The following is a 25,029-nucleotide window of genomic DNA, read 5'->3' on the forward strand; positions in this document are numbered from 1 at the left end:
ATGCTGAAGTCAGATATTCTGCTTTGAAAATGTGAGTCACATGCTAGAACGTCTATCTTGTCGTCGTTTTGGTTCCATTGTTTTGGTTCCTTTAACCCACCCAATGCCAGGGAAACTGTGAATTTGAATCATTCAGTCTAGTGATGGGAAGTTCAGATCATTTTACTGACTCTGAATCTTTGAGTCTCATTCATTGAGATGAACAAATCTTTTTGGAGTCATTTCATTTCTTCAAGTTGGCAAATTTCGTTCTATTTGCCAAAATATTATTAAAACGTTACAAGTTGCTTCCAATATCATCAACAACTAGCCCAGATGTTGACCACACTACAAACAAGTCATAACTAAAATGCTTTAAGAAAGAGAAAATCATCATTTATTGTTTACCTGGTCTTTTGTCTATGATTATCAGCTTCTGACAGGTCTTCAAATTTGAGTGGTTCGTTCACGTCACACAGACCCATTTAAGTTAAGCTTTAACAATGCACATAGTCTTAGCCGAAAGAAGCCATGATTAGTTCACCTCTCAAATCTTCTGGTTTCATTAAGTGGCAGCACATAAAGAGAGATTAATCAAATCTGAATACTTGAGAAATGAACGAATCGTCTCGGGTTACGTATGTAACCATAGTTCCCCGAGAGGGAACGAGACACTGCGTCTAACCAGAACGCTAGGGGAACACCTCTTTTATACGCGTCTTGAAGCACATGTGAAATCAATCTAATGTAATTAAGCAGGTGTCGTCAGACCAGAGAGTATAAAAGCCTGTACTGAGCATTCAGTATCAACTTCGAATTTGCTTGAAAGAAGTAACAGGCAGAAGAGAGTATGGCGGAATACGCAGTGTCTCGTTCCCTCTCGGGGAACTATGGTTACATACGTAACCCGAGACGTTCCCCTTCTAGGGAACTTCAACACTGCGTCTAACCAGAACGCTAGGGGAACGCAATACCCACTAGGCCAGACTCACTGCTGACTGTGAACGCACACTACGCAGTGAGAATAGAGGACCCTGGTGAGGGGTCTACATCGAGTTGATAGTGACGCACAAATGTATGTGGAGTCGACCATCCTGCCGCCAAACAAATGTCAGAAAGGGCTGAGCCCGAAATAGAAGCTTTGGAGGCCCCGACAGCCCTTGTGGAGTGGGCCTTAACAAATTTAGGTGCAGGGCGTCCAGCAGCCTGATAGGTAAATGAGATAGTCTCAACTATCCAATTACTTATTGTCTGCTTATTTGCCGGACTCCCCCTTTTTGAGGGTCCGAAGCAGACCAGTAACTGTACACTCTTTCTCCAGTTGATAACCCGGTTAACATATGTATTCAGAGCTCTAACTGGGCAGAGTAAGTTTAACTTCTCTTGGTCCGACGACTGAAATGGGGGCGGGTTAAAGGCCTGTAGCACAGCAGGTCTCGCCACATGAGTGGGCACCTTAGGCACGTACCCCGGTCTGGGATAAAGAAAGGCTTTGGACATGCCTGGAGCAAACTCCAGAAATGAAGGTGCAACCGACAAAGCCTGGAGGTCACCAACCCTTTTTAAGGAAGAAATAGCTAATAAGAAAGCTGTTTTTAGTGTCAGAAACTTATCTGACGCCTCCTGCAGTGGCTCAAATGGGGGAACAGAGATGCCCTCGAGCACCAATGTTAAATCCCATGTCGGTACCCTGTGTGTGCTGACAGGCCTTAGCCTTATGGCTCCACGAAGGAAGCGACGAATTAGCGGATCCTGTCCTAGTGACTCATCATCTAGGGGAGAACGGTAGGCCGCTATAGCTGACACGTACACTCTCAGAGTGGATGCAGCTAACCCAGCAGACAGGCGATCTTGGAGAAATTCCAGCACTGAGGCTACCTGGCAGCTGACTGGGTTCAGCTGGTGTTCTCTGCACCAAGCTGAAAAGAGAGCCCATTTTAGGGCATAAAGCTTCCTTGTGGAGGGAGCCCTGGAGCTTAGAATGGTCTGAGCAACCTCGGTTGACAGTCCATACTCTATGAGGTGGGCCCCCTCAGAGGCCACACCCACAGTTTCCACAGGTCGGGTAGGGGATGAAGTATCATTCCTCCCCCCTGGGACAGAAGGTCCCTGCTGATGGGGATCTCCCACGAGAGACCCGCCAGCAGGGCTATGAGGTCCGAAAACCAAATCCTGGTAGGCCAAACCGGGGCTACCAGCAGTAACCGTACTCAGTCTTGACGGACCCTCTCCAGGACTCCTGGGAGCAGAGCGATCAGGGGAAAAGCATACAGACGTAGCCTCGGCTATGTCTGAACCATGGCAACCAGTCACGGAGGGGCTGGATGCGAGAGAGAAACTCATAGTACGCAATGCGTGGTCTCTTGGGAAGCAAACAGGTCTACCTGCGCTTTCCTTAATCTTTCCCAAATGGACTCCACCACCTCGGGGTGAAGAAGTTTCCATTCCCTGGATCTCACCCCCTGCCTCGACAGGAGATCTGCTCCCATGTTCAGATGGCCCGGGACATACATTGCCCTGATGGACAGGATTTTGTTCTGGGCCCACAGGAGGATCCGATGTGCTAGTTTGCATAGCATTCGAGACTTCAGACCCCCCTGCTGGTTGATGTAAGCGACCACCAATGTGTTGTTCGTGCAGACTAAAACATGATGGCCCCTTAGATCTGGGAGAAAGTGTTTTAAGGCCAGAAACACGGCCATCATCTCCAGGCAGTTTATGTGCCAGTAACGATGATGTTCTCCCCATCGTCCTGCTGCGGGAAGCCCCCTCAGGGTTGCTCCCCAGCCCGTTAGAGAAGCATCTGTCATAAGCATGACGCGATGACAGACAGCCCCCAACACTAGGCCCTGGGACAGATACTAGGGCATTTTCCACATACTTAAGGCTCGAAGGCAGCGCCGCGAGACCTTGATCATGCGGATCAAGCCCGTTGCTCCCTAGCCCGTCAGAGAAGCATTTGTCATAGGCATGACGCGATGACAGACAGCCCCCAACACTGGGCTCTGGGACAGGAACCAGGGTATTTTCCACATACTTAAGGCTCGAAGGCAGTGCCGCGAGACCTTGATCATGCGGAAAGGATTCCCCTTGAGGGAAAACCCCCTGGATTTGAGCCACCACTGCAGGGGTCTCATGTACAGCAGACCGAACGGAATCAAGCTGGCTGCTGCTGCCCTGAGACCCAACAACCTCTGAAAGTGTTTCACAGTGATGAACTGGCCTAGTTTGACTCTGTGTACGGTTGACTGAATCGATTCGATTCATGGCGGGGACAGACGTGCTCGCATCGTCATGGAGTCCCATAGCACACCTAAAGAAATGGTCGTCCTGGCTGGAACAAGCACACTTCTTGCGGTGTTTAACCGAAACCCCAACCTTCTGATATGGGTGAGAACGACATCTCGATGCCGAACTGCCATATCTTGAGTCTGAGCTAGAATTAGCCAATCGTCTATGCAGTTTAGGATACGTATCCCCTGCATACGAAGTGGAGCTAGTGCCGCTTCGACTATTTTGGTAAAGGTTCGAGGTGACAGAGCTAGGCCGAATGGAAGAACCCGATACTGGAACGCTTCGCCCCCGCAAGCGAACCTCAGGTATTTCCTGTGTTGGGGAAGGATGGAAATATGGAAGTATGCGTCTTTCAGGTCTATCGTCACAAACCAGTCCTCGGACTGAATTTGTGACACCACGTTTTTGATGGTTAACATCCTGAACCTGAGGGCCTCGACGGACCGATTTAGATTTCTCAGATCTAATATGGGACGCAATCCCCCATCCTTTTTGGGAACTATAAAATACCGGCTGTAAAACCCTGACTCTTTGTCGAGTGGGAGAACACGCTCTATTGCGCCTTTTATTAATAAGGCCAGTACTTCCTGTTCCATAACCAGAGCCTGTTCTGGCTTCACTATGGTGGGTGCAATACCGTTGAAGCGAGGTGGGCGTGCACAAAACTGTATTTTGTAGCCGTGTTCTACTGTGAACAGGACCCACTGGGACACCATCGGCAGGTGTTTCCACGCTGCCAAAAAATGTGCTAGGGGTACCAGCCTCTCGAGACTGGCCTCTGGTTGTTCTTTGACCCCCCTGCAGAGGGGGTGGGGCCCCCAATGCCCTCAGACACTGAGGAACGCCCACCCCGGGAGACACAGAGCCCCCCACCAGCATACGTGGTGAGGTGGTCTCTCCCTTTCTCCGCGGACCCTGGTTCAGTGAGAGCGCTGAATGGTGCTCTCGGCGTCCAGGGGGGGCCCTGGAAAGCCTGACTCCCAACACGTCAGGACTTTGTTTTATCCTTTGAACTTCATGATATGAGGAGCTGGTTGACGGCTGGCCCAGACTTTTTGATCTTGGGGGGAGAAAGTCCCCGAGGGAGCTAGAGCGTTTTTTAACTCTGTCGAGGGATTCGGCGACGCGATCAACGGCGTCACCGAAGAGCCCTGAGCTCGATATTGGAGCGTCCATAAGAATAGCTCTATCGGTTTCTGACACTTCTGCTTGTGTCAGCCAGAGGTGCCGCTCAGTAGCCACCAGGGTAGCCATAGATCGCCCCAAACTAGAGGCTGCCTCTTTAGTAGCTCTTAAAGCTAGATCTGACGCCCGAAGAGCTTCTCGAAGCTGTTCGGGTGTTGCTCCCCCACCATCTAGGCACTCTTTAATTAGGTCAGCCTGATATGCCTGCAGCACTGACATGGTGTGCAGGCATCCAACAGACTGACCAGCCGTCATATATGCTTTACTGACTAGACCCGATGTTAATCTTAATGGTCTCGACAACAAAGGAGGGACCCTTGCAGATTTTAGATCTGAACGACGATGACACGCTAAGTCCTCTTCTATCATTGGCATTACTGTACATGCCTTTTCCCCTAGCCCACGAACTGCTGAATAAATAGCTGTTTTTGGTGTCATTAACCATGCTGAATACGGATTTTTCCATGATTTAGAAACCGCATCATGTAGCTCGGGACAAAAGGGGAGGTCCCTTAGTGGAGGATCTACTCTGCTGGGTAATTCTCTCTCATCCAGCATTCCTGTCAGACGCAGCTGCTGCTGCTCACGTGCTGGCTGCCAATCTATTACATCGAACCGGTCAGCAGCACGTGAAATCACCTCCACTAACTCCTCATATTCCGCTGACTGGGGCGGCAGATTCCCCGACCCTCTTTTTATTTGTTGCTGCGGCGCCTCGGTTTCCTCGGAAACGGAGGACGCCGCCCTCTCACGAGGCGCAGAAGAAACCGCAGAGCGTGCTTCTGACGCTCCCGAAGGAGGATTAGATCTCACGGATCCAGAGAGAGAAAGGACAGAGTCCGTCTCCATCTCATCCGCCAGATCTAGCTGCGAACCCCACGACCGAAGTCGACGCTCAGCCTCAGCACGAGCGGGACCCGAACCGCGAGGAGCGTGCGCCACGGGAGCTTTATTAAAGAACTCTCTCCGACTGCGCAGCTCTTTACGGGAGAGAACGTCACAGTGTCCACAGTCAGCATTCTCAAATGCTACCAGGGCATGCTCTTCTCCCAAACACTCTAAACACAAATCATGTGAGTCACCAGCCGTAATAAAGCGAGGGCATGGAGGCACACAACGTTTAAAGTTTTTCTCTGCCATACCAAAATAAAAAAGTAAGTTGTCAGTTTTTTTTGTATTTTGTGTAAGCAAATCAGTAATGAAAGATCACAGAAAGAGGGTGTATTTTCACGTGCGTGCTTCTTGAAAGCAAAGAAGTTGATACTGAATGCTCAGTACAGGCTTTTATACTCTCTGGTCTGACGACACCTGCTTAATTACATTAGATTGATTTCACATGTGCTTCAAGACGCGTATAAAAGAGGTGTTCCCCTAGCGTTCTGGTTAGACGCAGTGTTGAAGTTCCCTAGAAGGGGAACAAATCTTTTTCTGGCTCTAAATGCAAATGACTGGCTTCTGTCTTTCAGGCGATGAACGAATGACTCAAACCCGATAGAGGACTCGAAAAAGAAACGAATCTTCTGCTCCACTTGCACAATTGTTTGCGTGGGCAAATAAACAAATCACTCCGGTAAGACTCATCGTTCTCGAGTCATACAAAAGATTCGTTCAAAATTTACAAATCATTCAAGAACAACCCATCACTAATTCAGTCATGAAGGCTCTCAAAGCATTTTTCCATGACCAAAAATGTGACCTCAGGTGGTCAGTAGCAGCCTCTGAAATGAGAAGCAGATTCAGAGTTCCACATGAGGTAGTTATTAATTAGCAAATAACATAAAAATTACGAATGTAAACATTAGCAGGTTACATTGTAACCATGTGTCCTGACAACACTCTACACCAGGGGTCACCAATCCTGGTCCCGGAGGGCCGGTGTCCCTGCAGGGTTTAGCTCCAACTTGCCCTAACACACCTGCCTGGATGTTTCAAGTATACCTAGTGAGAGCTTGATTCGCTTGTCCAGGTGTGTTTGATTAGGGTTGGAGCTAAAATCTGCAGGACACCGGCCCTCCAGGACCAAGATTGGTGACCCCTGCTCTACACAATGAGATTTGCAGTAATAAACGATTGGGCTGTTGCACTAGGTGAATCATGACAGAAACTTACTGCACTTCAATGAATTAGTAAGGTCAATGATGTAATTCATACATATTAAACCACTTTACCATTATTAAATGTACAAGCTGAATTACTGATATTTGTTGGCTTACACTGGGTCACAGTTCTAAAGTTCATTTTATTTTATTTTCAATTTTATCTGCTGCTCCTTTCAGTAGTATGGCAATAAACATCTAGTAACATGGCATTCAAACTTACATTATTAGCATTTAACACTGCATAGTGCACATGAGGTGTACCCGAGGTAAACACTGTCAGTTTTATGTTGTTCAGCTGCAAGAAATGGAAGCCATTTAAAAAATATATAAATTTCAGTTGTTAGGACAAATCTCCTCATGGACAGATTCCTTCTATCGCAGATTATTTTTATTTATAACATAATTTAAATCGGCCTTTGTTGGTGTCTAATATCTACAGTAGTTCAACCACTGGGTGTCAAACTTACACGCTGCACCTCTAAAAATATACATTTGGATTGCAAATGCAAGATTTAGAAGAACGTGAGGGTGCGTAAATAAGACAAATGTGTGATTTTGAGGGGAAATTCACCCTTTGAAGCAGCACAAACACACATGTAGTGAACGCAGTGTGTGGCAGGAGGAGACAGATGTCATCCTGCCCCTTTCATTTGTTCGGATCTTTCTGGAAGCGCATGTGTGTCTGAGGGAACACAGTGTACACAGTTCACTAGAGAAGATTGCTGCTCCCGTCATGGGTTTATTTGTAATTAGCTGTGCTTTTAAATGCTCTTTCAATGGTTTTGCTTTTCTGCTGATGGGATGAGCACACAAGCTTCTTGCCTAAAATCATTTGAACACAAACTACAACTAACAAACCACTTCAAGTTATGTACGTGTAATTGGAAGGTCCACTTGAATATTTTCTTTTTATACTATAAATATCTATCTTGAAAAAAGGCAAACATTCTCCCACACTTTGCAATAGATAGGTTTAAAAATTGCACAATGCTTTTATACAGTATAATAATAATAATAATAAAATATATTTTGAAATTAGTAATAAAAAAAAATTATGAAAAAAAAGTGTGAAATAATGTTTAATCATCATTCACCATTACTTATATTGGTTACACTTTAAACTGTAAAAAATGCAAGGTTCCACACAATTCATTCATGTTGTCTCAACACAAATTGATCAGGTAATTTTTTTTACCAAACTTATGTGGATCAAACGTAAAGAAAAAATAATAATAAGTTTTTCCAATGAAATCTCAAGTATTGTGTTATCTCAGCTCATTTTAAATAAGTAGTTTGAACGAGCAAAAAAGTGTACAATAAGCTTCTGTTGGTTAATGTATTTAAATGAACTATCTATTAACAATTATTTTTCAGCAATTACTAATCATAATTCAATAAATTACAGTGTAAATGCATTATAAAAATGCAAAAATGAGCTTGTTAACATTAGGTAATGCACTGTAAGATAACAACTAACAATGAATGACTGCATCTTTATTAACTAACATTAACGAAGATTAATAAATACTGTAATACATGTATTGTTTATTTATTTTTCATGCTTATGCAGATATTAACTATCGTTAGGTTAATAGTTTACCCCAAAATTGTAAATAGTGTCATCAATAACCCTCTAGCGCATGGTGATAAAAAAACTTTTATGATCTTTGAATATATATATATATATATATATATATATATATATATATATATATATATATATATATATATATATATATATATATATATATATATATAATTTTGTTCACATGTATCTTTCTTTGTCAAACTAACAATAAAACCAACTTAAAAAAAATGTACTACCTTTCTATTGTATTTTTTTTTCATATTATTTAACCTCCTTTTTAATGCCAAAATCATTGTTTTCACCTTGTCGCACACTCAGAGTTTTAAACTTCAACAATGAAAAAAACATTTTAAAATAATATTTATCTGGTACCTATTAAAGTATCTTAAATAAACACTAGTGACATTATTTACATTTTGTATAGTCATTAATTTGAGACTATTAGTAGTATTATTTTTTTTAATACAAAATATAGCTGTCGCACAGTGTCATTTCCACCACAACACTGTAATGTCATTTCAAAAAGTTTCACACAAACTTTTTACAAAAGATTACTTAGGTGGTTTCTATGAAACTGAATTGTGTCATCTGAGAACGTTCAAGATGGAGGGAATTTAAATTTTTATCAACAACACATGAAGAAAAATGAAGGTAAATATTGCTTGATAAGGAAATACATTTATTCTATGTCATTTCCAAACATTCTGTACCTTCATAGGTGTTTTTAAAAACAAACAAAATTAAGGTAAATAATTTTTTTCAAAAAATGAACACATTTATTTTTTCAACTTCACAAGGTTAACAGTGCCCGTAGTTGAAGAATTGCCCTTATGTTAATTTCCCTGCCACTGTTTAAGCCCAATACTCAATTGGTTTTTATTGTTGGGAAAAAAAGAAAAAACCAACAATGTGCTTTGGTTAAGTCACATGACGGGCAATGTTTTTTTCTGTGGCGTGATTTCTGACAGTCATTTAATTGTGAGAAGTAGCTGAATTCAAATGACATCTGAAACGTCAACTCATGTCAGATCCACAAATATATCTGAGACATCCCCTCCAGTAAGTTATGATGACATATTCATAACTCCAAATGGCAACACTGTGCAATAATGGAATGTACAATATTGCAATAGGTTAACTAGCTAGCAAGGTCATATGTGATCTTTAAAGTTGTAACAATAACAACATGTATGCTAGTAATATAATGCTAATATATCATATATTAATGTTATTTGCATTATGAATAAAATCAAATTCTTAAGGCAATACTTTTGATTAGAAATACAGTTGAAGTCTAAATATGTGAATTATTAATTATTAATTAATATGAATGAATGAATGAATAAATGAATGAATGAATGAATTAATTAATTAATGAACGATTGAATGAATGAAAGAACGAACAAACGAAAGAACGAACGAAGGAACGAATGAATGAAGCTGCATCACAATTATATTTTATTGTTTTGGTGCTTGAAAACCAGTCTAATTTTTGAAAAGTATTTGGTGTCCTAAATATACAAGTGTTTTTTAAGTAATTTTTAAACTTTCTATTTATGTAATGGCTAAAAAAGAGGGTTTGGCATTTATCTAGACAATTTTACAGGACCATTTTTGGGGGTTAAATGCTGACAAAAGGGAGTGAAGGTTTCAAAAAGTCACCAACCCCCTTCTGTTTGCCATTCTCTCTGCTTTCCATTCTGTTTCTATGTTGCGCTTGATGCACATTACCTTTGCCTAAATTTTCCATTCCACAGCCTGCACTGGCACCGTTTTGAGAGAGAGCGGCAGAGATGAGAATCTCACTTATATGCGGTCTTTGAACTCCAGCTGGAGGGTAGATTTGTGTGTGCGAGTGTGTGTGTGTGTGCGTGATGAAGTACTAGACCTGCAAAGCCGAGGTGTCAGGAGGGGACGGAGCGAAGGGAGATGTGAAAGCGAATGCTGAATACTAGTGCTGAATTGACAATCGGATCCAATCTCCCTCTGAGTCTTCCAGCATATTAACAGACACATTCAGCCCGAGTGTTTTGTGTGGGCATCGCTACACCGTGAACGTGACCTTTTTGCAGATCGGTGTCTAAAATCAATTTACTATCCGTTTTGCAGGATCAACACTGAGAAAATGAACTGTGATCAAATCTTTGCTCATATTTGAATGTAAATTGGAAATCGCATCCACTCAAAAATATCTTTAATCGATTGTGTGGAATCGGTATGGAAGTGTAGGTGTTCATTTTTAGTAATCGACAAATCAAATGGTTAGCTGGTCACATATAGGTTCCTCCAAGGTGCCCTGACCTCATGTCTTTTTTATATAATAAAAAACTTAAGAAGTTGATGGAATGGGGTGGGAATTCTGGGAATATTTATTTATTTATTTATTTTGGACATAAAGCACTGCAGGTTTGAAGGCCAAACCTCAGAAAAAGAAAATATTTTATTTATTTATTATTTTTAGAAAAGACTTGAATTAAGGTCTGTGCTAAATAAGAACTAAAAAAATGTTAATGTTTTATACTATAAAATACAATATATCAATATTTTTTAAAGACTTTACTAGTCGTGTGAAGACAAATGACTAAATGTGATCTTGGACTATTGTCATGTTGTACTATTTGTGGGGATATCCAAAAATAATCTGTATGACTCAAAAGTAGCTGATTGCGATGCCAAAAATAATTATAATATTCATTCATTTATTTTCTTTTTCGGCTTAGTCGCTTTATTAATCTGGGGTCGCCACAGCGGAATGAACTGCCAACTTATCCAGCACATGTTTCATGCAGTGGATGCCTTTCCAGCTGCAACCCATCTCTGGGAAACATCTATACACACTCATACACTTCGGACAATTTAGCCCTTATGCAATTCACCAGTACCTCATGTCTTTGGACTATGAGGGGAACCAGAGCACCCAGAGGAAACCCACACAAACACAGGGAGAACATCCCACATAGCAAAATTTCTCTGGCCCAGCTCTGGCCCACACAATCAGGTTTTGCTTGGCCCACATGCCGCAGTGAATTACAGTACATGACTGGACCAAATATGGCTTCCAGACAAGGGCCAAACACAAACAATATCTGGGCCAAGTCTCAGCCAAGTTAATAACTCATAACTGGGCCTGAACTGGGCCAGATAGGTTGGTGTGTCACGATTGCAATGAAATTGATAAAATCATGGAGTGATGCGCTTTAGGCACACTATGGGCACGCTTTTTCTCAAAGTGACCTGATTGGTAGAATTTTTTTTCTTTACTCAAAAATGATTTTAGTGTATTTTAAATGTGGGTCAAGACTGGCCAAACTCACATGGCCCACTTATCAAATTTTTAAATCTGGGCCAAATACTACGTTTTTCATCTGGCCCAAATCTTGTGTGATGCCTTAAAAACGGTGCTACCTCTGCTAAACTCGAGCCATGTTTGGCCCACATGCTGTATGCCAGTGCCGGATGAATGCCTGCTGTGCCAGCTTTTTGCCAAATCTGGGCCAGAATTCTTTGCTACTGTAAACGGCAACTGAACCAGCCGAGGCTTGAACCAGCAACCTTCTTGCTGTGAGTCCACAGCACTACCTACTGCACCATTGCGTCACCATGATTAAAATATCAATATTATATTGATTAGCAATGATATGAATTGCCAAGAACTTAATTTGGACAAGTTTGAAGGTGATTTTGACAATATTTCGATTTTCGTTTTTGAACTCTCAGACTCCAAATGTTCAAATAGTTGGCCATTTATTATCCCATCCTAACAAATTGTACATTAACCATACATTATTTATTTAGCTTTCAGATGATGTATAAATCTCAATTTTCAAAATGTGGCCAATATGACTGCTTTCTGTGATCCAGGGTGACATAAAATATAAATTAAAGTTATTGTAATGACAGGGTTGTAACGACAAGGGTGTTATCCACACGCAGGTTTAAATGATAGTCAGACAGACAAGGTTCGATACGGGAACAGACAGTAATGAAGATAATCCAAAAGAGTAAACAAAGTAACAGACTAAGGGCTGATGACCAAACATACATACATTAATTTTCTTAATCCCTTTAGTAATCTAAAAGTGGTGTATTTATGGTCTACGAATTTAGTGATGATGTGATGATGTCCTTCAGCTGTGTGTGTGTAGTCAAAAGGTGAACTGAAACCGGTGTGTGACTGTAGGGCAACATGATGTGTGACTGTAGGGCAAAATGGGATATGTAGTTTCATAGAATGACAGGGAGTGTTCTCCAGCGATCTGCAAGGTCTAGGGCTGTTTCTTAATTCCAAGAATGCAGAGAACGAACTTGCGTTCTTGTGAAGACCGGTTTTGCCAGGTCACCTCGGAAGAACCAACTCAGTAATTATTTAAACATTCCAGCATTCACACAGTGATTTGTTTTTCCCCTTGTTAAAATATATACTATGCATAAAGACTTTACAAATATGTGTTGCACAATATAAATAAAACATATTTTAATATGAATTTCAGCAAATGAACACCCTTGATGTGTTTATTTCTATATTAAGAATTTCATTGTCATGTTTATATTCACTGTTTTATTTAGGGAAACTCCTGAGATAAATAAGTTATATCTCTGAACTTATATAAAATGCTGTGTTTCCCACCTCCAGTCACAATGACTTCTGGGACTTCAAGAGCGAGTTCGGTGCTCCAGTCTGCATCCATGCGTCCTCGATATCAAGAACACACCCAGGAAGTTTCACGAGTCCTCCGTTCTTGTGGTCTCGAGTACTGCAACTGAACTTTGGCAGATGAGGATCATAATGTTACACGAGAACATGAGGACGAAAGATTGCTGAGGAACGTATATTGAGAAACAGCCAAAATCTTCCAATCATTTAGAAATAAAGACAGTAATAACTGTTAGAAGCGTGCGTATTAGCTCATCCAACAATTAACATTTCCTGTTAATTTACTTGCCTTCAAACCATCCAAGCTGTATGTTTTAGTTCTTTTTTAAACCAAAATTTCTGTAAAATACGATTAAATCCAGGTGGCATGGAGTGGCTTAGTAGTCCTTGCCTCACAGCAAGAATTTGAGGACCAGTTGGCATTTCTGTGTGGAGTTTCTATGTTCTCCCTGTGGGTTTTCACCAGGTGCTTCCGTTTCCCTCCACAGTCCAAAGACATGCACTACAAGTGAATTGGCAAAACTGAATTGGCCGTAGTGTATGAGTGTGTGTATATTTTACCAAGCAGTCTGGTTTGTTCATTTCTTACCCAAATGCTGGGTATTTTTAATGGAGCGGAAAGACACTTTTTTTTTGCATGTATGTTCTTTATTGGAAATACTGACTTTCACAGATTGCTTGATAAACCTTATTATATTCAGCCTTCATCTCCAGTCTTGCATTGAAGTATTCCATATGAACATAAGTTTGTATGTTTATAATAACTGTATCATTGTAGGCTCATGATGTCTGTATTTAGGCTACAGCATTTATGAAAGTTGTGTGCATTTCTAAAGATTATTTTTTATGCGCAAACGTGTGTTAAACCTATATTATTCATTATTCATATCATTATTATTTATTCTTACACACTACAGAACTGTTTGTCTGCAATAATCCAAAAGCAGACAGAGAAATCCTACTGCTAGCTTTCTTTTGTTGAGGGATCTGTGGTGATGCTAACTTCTGGGCTGCCCAACAAAAAAATAAAAAATAAAATAGAAAATGTTAAGGCTGCAGCATTCTATTCTTAATGCCTTTTGGAAAATGGAAGCCTTTTCATCATGAAACTCAACTTAAAGCTCTGACCATTATTAGACAGCTTAATTTTGATTTATTTTCCTGAAAATACATTATATTTTCCACCAAGAAGAACAGGCTGTAACTTGTTCTGCACCATATACACATGAACACGTAATTTTGCTGTTTCTTGAGCAGAGCTGAGAAAGTACTTTTTCCAGCCATTGGATCCTAGTTATAAATGACTATTGCTATACAATAGAAATGGCATGAATCCCAGTCAGAACATCATACAGACTTGAACAGTTTTGATCTGCTGTGATGCCTGTGAAACCACCCAGCACACTGAAGCAATGTCCTAGAAACCCATCAGAATGTGGGGAAATTATGGCCAATGCCAACATTAATTTCTTTTTGCAGATGAGTTTTGCAGAGACAATTAATACTTAAAAATGCAAATATACCACAAAAACTGTGTGTTTGAGTGAACTTCTGACAGTTTTCATTGGACTTTTTGCACTTTAGAGAAGATCTATGAACATTTATTATAGGAAATAAATATTTATTTATTTTATTTTATCTAAGAATAGCCCAAAACCATACTAGTCGTCAAATATACTGATTAGACAGACTTTATATGTGTATCTTTATATGAACAATCATGTGCTTTTTTGTCAATGTTTGTACAGTTAGTACTAAAGCAATTCCATACCTATGAATACATTGTGCAATGATGTTTATTTTCTTTGTTTTTTCAACGAGTTCATATTTTCTAGTACAGAATTTCTATTGTTTTACAGTTTTAACATGTATATTATATACACTGTAGTCTTCATTTAAATTTGTTCAATTGATTGTTGTTAGATGAATATTTTAGAACATTTAGAACTATTTATACTGGGTCATTTGTGAATAAAAAAATATAATGCAAAGGATCATGAATTTATCATGTGGACAAAAAGAAAAAAAGATTATGCAAAAATGTATTAACAGCAATAATAATTTTATCTGTTTAATAAAATATACACAATACTTTGAAAACAAACAAACAAATCATATGAGCTGCATGATTGTTGCTTTAAAGAAAATGAAGCTGCTTTAGTATAATGCAATACACACACACACACACACACACACACACACACACACACACACACACACATATATATATATATATATGTGTGTGTGTGTGTGTGTGTGTGTGTGTGTGTGTGTGTGTAGTCAAATACATTCAGATTTTATTTTATCAAAAGAAAAAAAAAAACTTTTTTATTTTTAGACAAAATAATTTGTTAAATTTAATTAAAGTTATTATATATATATATATATATATATATATATATATATATATATATATATATATATATATATATATATATATATATATATATATATATAACTATACACAATCTTGTACCTTTGTCTTTTTTTATTAAAATGTTTTTGCTTTAGATAAAAATCAGTAAAGCTTTGATTCTTCCCATAGTTGGTTGAATTGCCTCATGGGTTATAAAGTTTTAACAAAAAAAATAAAAAAAAAATCAATGCAATCACTATATGGCAAACATGAATAATAATAAAAAAAAAATAATAATAAAATACTTGCAGAATCATCTCTGTTGAAAAACAGGGCATAGCACTAATGTACACTATAATCACCCATAGGCTAAGAAAAGCAATGATAATGCACTGCTTTTCAGACACATTGCAAAATAAGTTACTGTGGACCCACTAACCCAAATCCCTCCATAATTGCACAGACAGAAATAATAGCTGCACTTTATTTTACAGTACATGTAGTTACAGAGCATCACACCTAAAATTAGATTCACAAGGTATCTATAATAATAATTATTATTATTATTGTTATTATTTATTATTATTATTATTATACATTTTTGCCCCATTCACATCTTACTCAGATGTCACTTGGTAAAATATTATTTTTTTTTTATGCAGCATGCATTTTGTATGGTTTACATCATGCAAATTCAAGTTCCCTTCTTTGTAAATTGTTAAATTTTCCCATGAGCTCATTTTGCAACTACATCACTTTGCAAAACTGCTTGTCTATCTTTGTAGTGGGAATTTTTTATATGATTTAGGCTCATACTGTACATCGAGGCATAAGCAGATTGTAACAACACACATGAATAAGATTACACAAATCCATACATGCCACTATTTTTAAAGCAATAAAAAATAAAACATACCATTCTGTAGATAAGCCCTGCGATGTTAAGTTTAAACTGTTACTCCTTTGCCAAACAAGATTTCTTTAACTCCAATGGAAAGCATATTTAGTCTGAATCCTTACTGCAATGCACCATATAAAATATTAGCAGACTTTGTGTTATTTTAGCAGTTTTGGGATCTGTTTAAAGTGCAAGAGCTGGACACTTCAGATGCTGAAGAATGTTTGATTGTCAGAAAATCTGATAAGAAGTTCAAAATGATTTTTTAAGAATGATTGCAGAATGATTAAAGCAATCTGGATTGGTGTGACTGCACATTTTAATTCTTCTGAATCAGAATTTTCCCATTGTTTTTGGAGCATTTAGAATATCAAGACAACCATATTTATTCAGTCATTCATTTTCTTGTCGGCTTAGTCCCTTTATTAATCCGGGGTCGCCACAGCGGAATGAACCTCCAAACTTTCCAGCAAGTTTTTATGCAGCGGATGCCCTTCCAGCCGCAACCCATCTCTGGGAAACATCCACACACACATTCACAAACACTCTCATACACTACGGACAATTTAGCCTACCCAATTCACCTGTACCGCATGTCTTTGGACTGTGGGGGAAACCGGAGCACCCGGAGGAAACGCACGCGAACGCAGAGAGAACATGCAAACTCCACACAGAAACGCCAACTGAGCCGAGGCTCGAACCAGCGACCCAGCGACCTTTTTGCTGTGAGGCGACACTGAGCAACTGCTTCGCCAACCATATTTATATTCAAAGAATATGTTTGATACTCACAAAATATGTTTTGATATTCAAACAACATGAAAAAGTATTTAAAACAAACATTGCTTAATTTAAGGCAAAAAAAAAAAAAAAAAATTCTAAATTTGATTTAGTGGGAACTATACATATATGTATGGATAGTTGTACAGTATGTACCTGACAAAATTCTTGTCACCTATCCAAGTTTGAGGAATAACAAATAATAACTTGACTTCTAGTTGATCATTTGGGATTAGAAGTGGCTTTTATGATAGGCGAAGGCCTCTAGATTTCGCTTTTTTACATAAATAAAATATGATCATGCCTTGTGTTTTAGTCATTTATTTAGTAGTAAAGTGTGATTTTGCTTAAACAAAAGTCCTGTCACTTAACAGAAATAATGTACAGTATAAAAAAAGTTTATAGAAAAAAAATAAATAAATGTAACCCCAAACCATGATTTTTCCTTCACTAAACTTGACAGATTTTTCTGAGAATCTTGCGTCCATGCAGGTTCCAATAGGTCTTCTGCAGTATTCGTGATGATTGGGATACAGTTCAACAGATGATTCATTCATTGGATAAATCTACCTTCTGCCATTTTTCCAATTGATCACTTTTGTCAGGTAATGTATGGATGGATGCATTGTTGGATGTCTGGATGTATGTATGCATGCATATATGTACTTTATGTAAGGATGTACAGTATGTTTGTGTGGTTTACTGTATATATGAATGGATGGATACATAAGAAAAGACAGCTCTGAACGAAAGAAATCCTATTAAAAATGTCTTTTAATCCAATAATAAAATTATCTTTAAAGTTTTGAAATTGCCCCGTTTAATTTGACATTTGATATATTTTGAATATCGCTAATGTTTATCCAAATTGAATGATGTTTATTAAGCTTAAATAACTGAGCAAGGGCAAAATATTGTTATAACCTGATTATGATTCTAATCAAATCATAATGGAAAACAATAAAAGGATTAAAAAAGCCAGTTCTGCTCGGAGTGTTTCTAAGCTTTGGTACCACTTACAATCTAAATAAATTGCTTTCACAAATGGAAATAACCACCTAACATAAGTCAAACCTTAATTAATATTCTTTATTTATTCATTCATTTATTTTTGATACTTTTTCTCTATAATTAATCTACATGAAATACCCTCACTGTTCTTTCTGTCTGCTGTGCCAGTAATTTGCAGCACAGCAGTAGCTGTTTGGAGAAATGACTCTTGAGTTTAAGATTAAATGGAAAGAGTCCTGAGCTCAGGATTAGTTTTAAGCTCTAAGTAATGAAGTTGGCAGCAAATAGGAGAGAGTTTTTTTTTTCCCCCTTTGAGCTCTACTTTCCAACTGGAGACTGCTGGAGCATCTGGCCACATGCACCATCAGAGCATGAAAACGCAATCGCAACAAAAGTAGCTGCAGGCGACTCTCCGTTCAGCACTGGATCTCTCATCAGTGCAGTTTAACCCCGCTTTTAACAAAGAGTGGGCTGTCAGTCATTACACCTCTCCTCTCTGTCCAAATGTCTTAGAGCTTGTAAGAGCAGGAGCAGGGCCTTTGGCCTGGGTAATTGTTCACAAAGATGTGCTCAGTCGCTCTTCAGGATTTATACTGGAGGGGAAGCTCTAACCGCTGTCTGCTGTAATTTCTGTCAAACTGGTGCTGAGACAAAAGCAGCCTCGAGGCCCAGATGTGAAGGAGATTGGTGGAAAAACTTAAAATAGACTTCTTTTAAAGACCATTTTAGTATTGAAATAACATAGAGTGCATTTACATGCAAGTTCCTAACCTGATTATACTTAATAAGCTGACAATGTGGTCATGTAAAGGTGTTAACCCATTTTCCTATATCTATGGTGGCTGGGAAGTGCAAAATACCATTACTAAGTGTGAAACACTTTTATGAAGGTCGAAACTAATTTACATTTTAGACAAAAAATTAACAAGACGCAAAACACTTTTACCAGTCCCAAAACAATGTTACAATGACAGATTATTTACGGAAAGGGAATATACCACATACTGTAAGTGACAGAATGTACCACACAAATCATGGTTAAATTATGGTTTGACCAACTGCAATAAAACATGGTTTTTTCATTTAGAGATATTCTGAGAAAATATCAGCGTGAGAGTTTGTAAAAACATGTAGACGCGAGTACATGGAAACAAGTTAACATGGGTCCAAAACCAAAGCACAACGTATGCTGGCTGATAAAATTATCAAAACCGACCTCATTGTGTAGTCCTGAAAAGCTCAGTTAGATAGGTCGATTGATACTCGTGGTGAACTTTTTGACATAGCTTCGAATCCCATTGATGACCTATAAATTATATTTAATTCTTCACATTAATATTAGTTATATACTGTTCTGCCACACAAATATTAAAATCAATAATGTTTACAATGAAACTGATGACAAGTAATAAGAATCTTAATTCGGTATGGGCATGCTATCATGCAAACGTGAATAGTTTCCATCTGGAAAGGGTCACCAGTTAACATAGACACCAGTTAAACCGTAACACCAGCTTCATTCAGTATACTTTCAAGAGTCCTCAAGCAGATGTTTACACCATGTAGACTTAACATCATGTCCATGATTACAGCATTTGAGTGGCCCTTGTTAAAATATTAAATACATTGATGCAGTATGTCTGGTGTTTCCGTCTGGTCCGTGTCCTTTAGAAATTTCTAAAAAACCAACCACGCGTAAAGCAAAACTGCGTTAAGCTGCTCATGTGTTTGCCACAAAACGGGCAAAATAACCCTCGACCGCAGTTCATGTTTGGTCACCATAAACTTAATTTATGCCATGTATTTCACAAAATGAATTTACCGTGCTTAACACTAAGAACAAAAACACTTTTCCTCCCATCACTTCCCATGTGATTCATTCCACATCACTTCCGGTGTGTGGTACTGTACATTCCCTTTCCATTAAAAATCTGTCATTGTAAATTTGGTTTAGGACTAGTAAAGGTGTTTTGTGTCTTGTTAATTTTTTTTTCTAAAATGTAAATTTGTTTTGTCCTTGGTAAAATTGTTTTCCCTATGTAATTGTGTTTAATACTAGGTAAATAGGTTTTCAAAATGTAAATTTGTCTCAAGCTTCGTAAAATTGTTTCACACTTTGTAAAGTTGTTTTGCACTTCCTTGTACTGTATTTATCCGAGAAAAGGCATGCTAAAACAAAGCATAATTATACATTTATAAATGTAACGATAAATGTATTTTAGTCAACACAAATGAAAAATAAAAAAGCAATTTTATTTTTACCTAATGCTTTTCATTTGCCACTATCCTCAGTGTGCTACTTGCTCATTTAGATATGTTTTATTCTAAAAAATAAAGGAATGAAATAAATCATCATAGTATGTGTGGTGGAATAAAACAACAAACTATTTTCCCAATTATTTTCATAGGATGCTACACAAAGACACTGAAACTAGCTTGATTCCTAAGGTACCCTTATTTTAATACTTCAGTTTTCTGACCTGCATAAATTTATTCCCCCCAATAATATTATAGCAATATGAAATTATTTTTTATAGTATTAGTTTAGTTTTCAGAGTTTAAGTTTAGTTCAGTTTAGCTCAGCTTCTTGTGGTTTATTATTCAATACTGAGTCCAAACACTGAGGAGCAGATTCATCGATGCGCAGAAGAAGATGGCCTAACATCAAGCAGAGCTTCTTCACAATGTTTTTTTGTAGCTTTAAAAAAGCACAAGTCCTTTATATTTATGTGTTTTATAGTTTATTACATGTGGAAAAAAAAAAAAAAAAAGAACAGTTCTAAAAGTTATCCCAACTCCAATTCTTTATTAATATACAGTTGTGGTCTGAACTGTGCTGTTTAAATTCAATTTATTTAACGGAGAGAAATTTTTTTTTTAAACATTTCTAAACATAATAGTTTTAATAACTCATTTCTAATAACTGATTTCTTTTATCTTGGCCATGATGAAAGGTAAATTATATATTACTAGATATTTTTTCAAGACACTTCTATGCAGCTTAAAGAGAAATGGAAATGCTTAACTAGGTTAATTAGGTTAACTAGGCAGGTTAGGGTAATTAGGCAAGTTATTGTTTGTTTGTTCTGTAGACTATAGAAAAAAAAAAAAACATTTAGCTTAAAGGGCTAATAATTTTGTTTAAAAAATTATAACTTCTAAATGCTTTTATTCTAGCCGGGATAAAACAAATAAGACTTTCTCAAAAATAATATATATATATATATATATATATATATATATATATATATATATATATATATATATATATATATATATATATATATATATATATATATATTTTCAGACATACTGTGAAAATTGCCTTGCTTTGTTAAACATTATTTGGGAAATGATAAAAAAAAAATAAATAAATCAAATGTGGGCTAATACTTCTTACTTCAACTTTATATAATTATGATGCACCAAACACAGACACACCAGGAGACTGATTTGAACTTTGACGATATCAACACATGACATGTTCAATACAATAGTGTTAATTTTACTTATAACATGCCTTGATAATACAACCAGAAACATTTTTCGACATTTCCTTAAGCTGGTTGAAAATTATTGTGCTGATTGAATCAGCAGGTTCAGTGCTCCTATTGGTTTTTCTTTGCATAATGTTCATTGTAAGAGAGCGTCGATTTAAGGGTTAGCAGCATTAAATCAGAATTTAATCAGAATTTAAACACTTAAACATGAACATGTCAAACCAACAATCAAAGACGACAGATTTCAACCTAGGATTATATTAATTTGTTTAGGAATTTGTGTCTGATGACCAAAATCATGATCAAAATCACACAGTGAGTCAGGCTTTAAACATAAACGTATCATCAAAACCAGATTTTTTCTTTTCTTATGCTGATTTCACTCAGCATGTAAACACATTGTCACGAGGAAGGGGTGGCCGAGAGCTGTGGGAACGTAATGAGGCCAGTGAAGCAAGTGCTGATGAACATCACCTGTGTTTGCTCCTTGTCTTCAGTATAAAAGCAAGAGTGACGACAGTGGAAGATGGCATTTTCTTAACCCAAAAGAACTGCAACAGAAAGAAAAGCAACAAAAGTAGACGTATTACTGTCCAATTGTGTAAACTGCATGAGAGGATCATTTACGAGCTGTTAGTGTCATGTTGCTGTGATCTAATTTGGGTTTAAATTACATAACATGACAAAATACTCAAAGATATATTACCCAAATATTTCATTTTGACATCTCTATTGGAGAAATCAACTTGCAGATGTGGTTTGCATTTACATCGTTGGGTTATTGGTTTAAATGTAAATCTAGACAACAGATTCTTTGTTGATGTGCATTTAAATGTGCTCAACTGGCTTGGGATGTCAAAAAAAGCTTGAGTGTCTTCAAAAGCGGCATGCATATTTCGGCATGTGAGGAGAACTTGGTAGCATTTTGGTGATCGGTGGCTACTTTGTACAAACTATTTGGTTTTCGTTAGTAGAATCTGCTTATGGACTAGTAATGTTTTCATGTTTCCTACCAGGTAATGTCAACTTCTGGGGTGCATGTGCATGCGCTAACCCTAGACAATGGCATGCTTGTCTTTGTTCACCTGTTTTAAAGTTGGTGTTTTATTCTATGCCCTAAGAGTTACCAAGCAAAATGTTAACAAAGTTCTTTGTTGCATTATGGATTTAAAATGTGTCATCAGTTGTGTCTGTGTATTGGGTGCTGGAATGCATCTGTGAAATTTGAGAAATGATGGATTGAACTTTTTTTAAAGCCGTCAGGATTTGTTAACTCCAATATAAAGGCAAAACTCCACCAAGGCTGCCGCATGAAATAACTGGTTCTATAAAAACAACATTTGAGGACAAGACAGCAAGGTGCCAGAGCTGGAATTTAAAACCGGCTTTAATGCTGTGGCAGTCGATTCCCGCTTACAACTATAATGTTAACTAATGCTCACTCGCTACAGAACAAAATGGCAGAACTCGAAGATTTGGTAAGGTACAACAGAGACTTCAATAGAGCTAATCTAATCTGTATCACAGAGACATTGTCAGAGGTCTAAGTGAGAGAAGATGGTTCAGACACATATGCAGGTCTCAGCAAAGTTTATTGAAGCCCACAAACTCAAGGGGCAAAAAATACTCAACAAAACAATCTTCAAAAAAGGAAACTAAAAATTCCTCCGTAATGGAGTTGGCAAAAAAGCCCAAAGTTCACAAAAAACTCAAAACTGAGAAATAAAGTCTCCAAAAACTATTAAATAAAACTACTCCAGAGAGGTTAGATGAACAGTCTTCAAGAGGGTGCAATACCCTGATACCCGACAGGGGGCGATGAATCCGGCCGCCGCTGACTGGGACAGAATGGCCACGAGGAAGACTGAGGCTTGGAAGCCGGCGAGAGAGTGTTGAGGGCCGGCAGGATAGGGACGGAGAGTCAGATGGGCGGCAAAGCAAAAACAGACGGGAACAGGCTTGAAGGCAGACGGAGAAAAAACACTTTAGGAAAATCAACAGGATGACATCAGACACGACAAAACTCACAGGATATACAAGGAACAGGACTAGACCAGGAGATCGCCAGACATGCCGGAAGGGGAAAAACTACGATCTGACACAGAACTACGATCAACAGAGGGATAAATAGGGGGAGAAATCAAGGAAACCAGGTGAGTGAAATTAGTTTGATAGACTAATGGAAAGTAATAGAGCAGATGGGTGGGGAAGCGAGAGGTAAACAAAGCAGGGTATGAGTGATCAAAACAATACGAGTGAAAGGGAAAAAGTAACACAAACATCAAACCGGTGATCAGACCGAGATTGTGACAGTACCCCCCTCCCCACGGACGCCACCAGGCGCCCTAGGGAGGGGGCTCACCTCGTCTCCGACGAAATTCCTCGACCAACCCCCGGTCCAAGATATCCCGGGCCGGGACCCAGCTCCTCTCCTCCGGGCCATAGCCCTCCCAGTCCACTAGGTATTGGAAACCACGACCCCTGCGTCTGACGTCCAGTAACTTTCTGACAGTATATGCTGGAGCACCATCCACTAGACGGGGGGGAGGGGGGGAAGGGGTCGGGACAGTGGGAACAAGGGGGGAGTACAAAACAGGTTTAACCCTAGAAACATGAAAGACTGGGTGTACCCGACCAAGCGTAGGAGGGAGCTTGAGCCGAACTGCCACAGGACTCAACACCTTGGTGATCCGGTATGGGCCAATGAACCTGGGAGCCAATTTACGTGAGGCTACCCTGAGAGGCAGGTCCTTGGTAGACAGCCATACTCTTTGACCACTAACATAGCGGGGAGCGGGAGTCCGATGACGGTCAGCCGCTGCTTTGGTCCGTCTACTAGCCTGGGCCAAGGCTTCCTTGGCTCTACTCCAGGTACGTCGACACCTTTGGACAAAAGCCAAGGCAGACGGGACCGCAGCATCGGGTTCCTGTGCGGGGAAAAGAGGTGGTTGATAACCAACAGAGCACTGAAATGGTGACATACCTGTGGAGGAGACTGGTAGAGTATTATGAGCATACTCTACCCAGGACAGTTGCTGACACCAGGAGCTCGGATTCTGGGATGCCAGGCAGCGGAGAGTGCGTTCCAGATCCTGGTTTGCCCGCTCAGACTGCCCATTGGTCTGAGGATGAAATCCCGATGACAGACTCGTAGAGGCCCCGATCTGTCGACAGAATTCCTTCCAGAACCGGGAGACAAACTGGGAACCCCTATCAGAAACAACGTTGACCGGAAGGCCATGAATCCGGAAAACGTGGTCCACCACCGCCTGAGCAGTCTCCTTGGCTGAGGGCAATTTGGGAAGAGGAATGAAGTGGGCCGCCTTGGAAAATCGATCCACCACTGTAAGGATGACAGTGTTCCCCTTCGATACTGGTAACCCAGTAACAAAATCAAGGGCAAGGTGTGACCAGGGGCGGGAAGGGATGGGAAGGGGGCGGAGCAGACCAGTGGGAGGCGAGTTAGAACTCTTGTTCTGGGCGCAAACTGAGCAGGCAAACACAAACTGCCTGACATCCCTGGCCATGAATGGCCACCAGAATCGCTGCCGGATGGCTGCCAGCGATCTCCGAACTCCTGGATGACAGACTAACTTGGATGAGTGACCCCACTGGATGACCTGTGAACGCAGAGCAGAAGGGACAAATAATTTGCCCGCTGGAACTCTCTGAGGAGGTTGGCACT

At 39.3% G+C, this 25,029-nt stretch overlaps 1 long non-coding RNA gene across 2 annotated transcripts in view; it reads right to left on the reverse strand.

The window, feature by feature from the left end:
- Positions 1-25,029, reverse strand: part of LOC137488721 (uncharacterized) — a 139,472-nt gene that overhangs the window by 78,071 nt on the left and 36,372 nt on the right. For both annotated transcript variants that reach the window (XR_015518178.1, XR_015518179.1), the window contains exon 2: positions 21,819-21,895. This is a non-coding gene — a long non-coding RNA (uncharacterized LOC137488721). The remainder of the gene's footprint in view (positions 1-21,818; positions 21,896-25,029) is intronic.

Source organism: Danio rerio, chromosome 20, assembly GCF_052040795.2.
Source record: "Danio rerio strain M-AB ecotype USA chromosome 20, GRCz13ab, whole genome shotgun sequence".
Classification (NCBI taxonomy): domain Eukaryota; kingdom Metazoa; phylum Chordata; class Actinopteri; order Cypriniformes; family Danionidae; genus Danio; species Danio rerio.